At 34.5% G+C, this 4,554-nt stretch overlaps 1 long non-coding RNA gene across 1 annotated transcript; it reads left to right on the forward strand.

The window, feature by feature from the left end:
• The first annotated feature begins 204 nt into the window (after positions 1 to 204).
• Positions 205 to 1,945, forward strand: LOC105681290. Its single transcript, XR_004462459.1, has 4 exons — positions 205 to 254; positions 659 to 744; positions 1,215 to 1,751; positions 1,830 to 1,945. It is a non-coding gene; the product is annotated as an uncharacterized LOC105681290 (long non-coding RNA).
• Positions 1,946 to 4,554: the final 2,609 nt, after the last annotated feature.

Here is a 4,554-nt window from a genome sequence, read left to right on the forward strand (position 1 = left end):
ATTTAAACGTTACAATTTTTGTGTTTAGCAAGTGTTTGTGCAATAAGATGTGCTAGTTGCTAGATAAAATATAAAATCTGGTTATTCGAAAGTTGACTTGCAATTTTCTAAAAAAGGATTTATTCGGGATAAACACTTTATACCTGTAAATTTTATGAATTAAAAACTTTCTGTGGATTAGTTTAATCTAATAACTTTGTTCTGTCCCTAGGATGGGTCATATGGCAACCAAATAGACTATTCCACATGTGGAAGTAAGTCGTAGAAACCAACACAGTTTTCTTATTTATTTTTCTTTTTTCTTATTTTTATTATATTTTTCATTTATATTAACGTAAGAGTGATGATATACATATTTATGTTTTAGTTTTAATTAAACGTATTTATTATATTTTTTTATATAAAAGTTAGGTCGTTCTTCCTATTTTATTTTCTTCCGCTAAAAAATGTTTTCATCAAAAGTAATGCTTATTGAGAACCAAGAATAAAGTCGGTCATTGATAATGGTTACTAATTACAGAACTTAACGCATAATTATTTCTATAATTGAATATTATGTTCTTATAAAATAATTATGTTTTTGTAAATATTGATTATTTTTCGAATCTCGTATTATATTTATCTGACAGATAGTAATTTTTTACGAAATTTGTTTAAGAATCCTTCCCTGCTGCACTTCGTGATACACAAAGAAGCTTATTCCAGTAACACAATTCTTCATAAATTCGTTTCCATGTTGTTAAGGTAAGTTTTTTCCCTACTTCTTTTTTATTATCTACTATTACTGTATTATTTGCTATAATGTCTGCATTTTAATCGCAAAATGCGTTGTTTCGAAACAGTGATACAGTATATTCATTCGTTACCTTTTCTATTTATTAACCAAAAATTATGAATGAAAAATACAAATCTCAGTTCTCAGATTCTGTTGCAAGTCATTACAATTAGATATGGACATGATTTAAATAATATACCGATATCTGATATCTACAAAATCGTCTAAAACTCTATTTTTCTACGTGCTCTATGTGTTGATATTTTATTACACATAGAAATTTATTATACATAGAAACCTAGTCTCAATATTTAACCAATGGTGAAACAATAAGCGGTAGAATATCTCACGTAATATTGATGCCATCAAAAATAGTTTTAACAAAAATTGTTTAGTTCGAAAGAAGACATCACATACGGTGCAAATTACTTTTTTATAGATCCAGTAGTAAAGTCTCATTTCAACTTCATTTTTGCAAATGGAACCATATATTTTTTAATATAATTCGTTCATAATAATTCATCGATCTATCTTCGTATTTCTTATGAAAAAATTAAAAGGAACTGTTAGTTCACCAGATATCTTAACTTGAATTCGTCGTATGAAAAATAGGTAAGGGCGCGAAACAGTACTCTTGTGTTTACGTTGTCCTTGTCTTTCGTTTGTTTTAACATAAACACAACACCGCTTCGTGTCCTATGCTTATCTTTCATACGACAAATTAAACTTAAGATATAATCTAAACTAACAGCTTTTCGACATAAATAGGTTAATACTTTTGTATATGATATGAAACGTTATGATATCGGTTACACCACTGTTGCTTACAAAGCACGAGTTTCGACTGATTGGTAGATAGAAGAAAAGAATAATAACAAGAAAGAACCGATTCGGAAGGACGAGCCTTTCGTTTACCTCCGAATCTCTCATCAAACAGGTCACGTTGTAGGATGTGAGCATACTTTCCGCGATGTACGTATGTACATATTGTTTATATATATCGTTTTGATATAGTTATTAACTATGCTTATTGTTACGTATATTTATATTATAGTATAAAAATGTAGCCGAAAAATCCGCCTGTTTCAAACCTCTTCCTTTAATGTATGTGTTACGACCGTTCGCGAAGAGACGCAGTCGCTAGGAAAACGCGTCAGCGAAAGGCGTAAATTCTCGCTACGATTCGGTTAATTGACGCCGCGAAATAGTCGTTCCCCTGTTTCGATTAAGATAACAAAGGTGGTTCAATAAATTTAACGCTGTATTAACAGGTTAATATAGCTTGTATATTTAACAATAATGAATGTAATAATAAAAACGTTACAAATTATTTAGCGATGAATACAGTTAATATGTTACAGAATATCTTTAAACATAAATAAACTTTAAAATAAAGATATGACTTTACGATATATCTCAATGAGTTCGTTAGACTAAGCGACTTTAATTTTATATCTCTCAATGAGTTCGTTAGACTATGCGACTTTAATTTTGATCGTCAGACCTCTCGATGTATAACGTTTGACTCTTCAGAAGGGGCTAATTGCCCTTCGATCCTTTTCGTTGTCTTCTCTGGGAGACGATCCCAACACGCTCGGATCACGCCACCATTCGCGCCTATGCTCATGTCTGCCACCTTCTTTATGTGTATGAAATAACGGACCGAAATCGACGTTTCTAGAACTCGCTGCTTGGTGACAACTATGCGCTTGTCATGTAAAGTTGATACTTGGATTGCAGTAAGAAGGCTGAGTCGTAACCCCAACTGCTAAGTTTCCTTTATAAAACTTTACTATAAATTTTAACACTTACAAGAATAACACTGAACCGGAGAAAAGGGGTTGGTATGAGAACAGCAACTAGAACAAGAAACGTCCGAGCTGGGTGAAGTCTCGGTTTATATACGTTGTTGGTTTGAGGATGTTGAGGGGGCTCGACGTAGGTTATGATGTGAAAAGTGTCCGAAGATCGGGGGTCGATGTCTTATCTATGGTGTGGACTAAGGCGCGTCACAGCCTTGGTGTAGGCTATGATGATAAGGTGGTGATGTATCCAAAGGAGTCCGAAACTCGAGTCGATATCTTATGGTTGAGATGAGATTAATGCCACACGCTCGTCGATACATTGTATATTTTCCGTCGGGCAGATAAGACGATCTGTCTGCGACACTGTAAGGCCGCAAGCGACGGTTAGAAATATAGCCTGTGGTAAGCCTCGTGGCGTAACACGTGAGAACATTGCGATCTGTGCTATTTTCCATAGTGCAGGAAAGTACTATATTCTTAGAATTGCGTTGGATGTTTTCGTTGTTAGTTTTATTGCCTTTGGGGGAAGGTTTTCTAAGATTTTTCCATTGATCAAGTCAAATCAAGTGCTATATTTAGTTTATTTGCGTTTAGTCCCTTTGTAACTGCAAAATCTAGTTGGTCAGGTATTTTGCTCAGGTCTGTCGGTCAGTATGTCGGTCTTCCTGTGAATAATATATTGAAGCTATTGTTTCTAATGTATTTTCTAAGGTTGTACCTCGAGGTATAGTGATTCTTGATCCCCATAATGTGTGCTTTGTAATTAATTGTAGTCTCTCGCTGCAATATACGTGACATCTAAATGTTGAAGGTACTCTTCCCTCATCTGTGATGTAATTTTGTGTCGCGGTGGTACGTATACTGCTGACAACTGTAAATGGTTGCTGCTAGTCTGTACTGTAACGATGGTTGCTTGGATATATTCCTTACTAACTTGGCTGTGTAAATGGTGTTTGATGTCGTTTCTTATTATTACTGCGGTCCCTCCGTGTGCTTCTCCTAAGGGATGCTTGGTATCATATATGGTGTAGTACGGTATTTTTAAATAGTTTTTTATAGTGAAGTGTGTTTCTGAAACAAGTAGTATATCGATATTATTGTTGTACAGGAATGTTTTAGTTTCTAGACAGGAATGTTTTAGTTTCTAACAGGAATGTTTTAGTTTCTAGGGCCCTTTGTTGTAGCCCGTTAGAGTTCCAGGCTGCTATTTTAAGCGTGTCCATTCTTATTTTTTGCTTAGCATGTTTGTAAGTCGTTGCAGCATGAGTTTTATTTGTTGCGTTTGCTGTCTGAGGGCTGCATTTTGTTCGCTTATCATTTTTGTTAACATTTCCATGTTTTTTATGGATTGCTTTAACAGTTCTTTGATTTCTGTAGCATCGTTGATGTTATTGTTCTGGTTTTGGTTATCTAAGGATTGATTGTTTGGATACTTGCGCGTAGCTTCGGCTACCAAAGGTGTCGTGATTATTATGGTTGATGTTCATTACATGCTGTACGTTTGGTTTCCACCGCAATTGTAGCATTTTCCATCATTTATTTTTCCCGTGTGTGGGCAGTTCATTGTTAGGTGCTTTCCTGGTTTCTGTTGCAGTAATTTCTTGTATGTCCATATTGTTGACACCGCATACATTGCGGTATGTCTTTTTTTTGTCTGGGTGGCTCGACTGTAATTATTGTGTTTAAAACTTTTTTAATTTCGAAAATTCCCTTGTTATTATTTTTAGGTTCAAGCTCTATTATAAATAGCGGTAATGGTTGTTTAGTATCAAATCTGGTTATATTATTTATTGTTCGTACCGGATGCCCGATTTTGGCTAATTCCTCGCATATGTTACTTGTGTTTGTCTTTGGGTGTAAACCTCTGATTACTGCTTTGTAGCTTTTATCAATTTTGGGTTGGTAAGTATGATACCCAGCGTTTTTTTCATTTAGTACTTTTCTTACTTTCCTAAAGATTTCTGGGGTATTAGT

Source organism: Bombus impatiens, unplaced genomic scaffold (genome assembly GCF_000188095.3).
Source record: "Bombus impatiens unplaced genomic scaffold, BIMP_2.2 scf_0039, whole genome shotgun sequence".
NCBI lineage: Eukaryota > Metazoa > Arthropoda > Insecta > Hymenoptera > Apidae > Bombus > Bombus impatiens.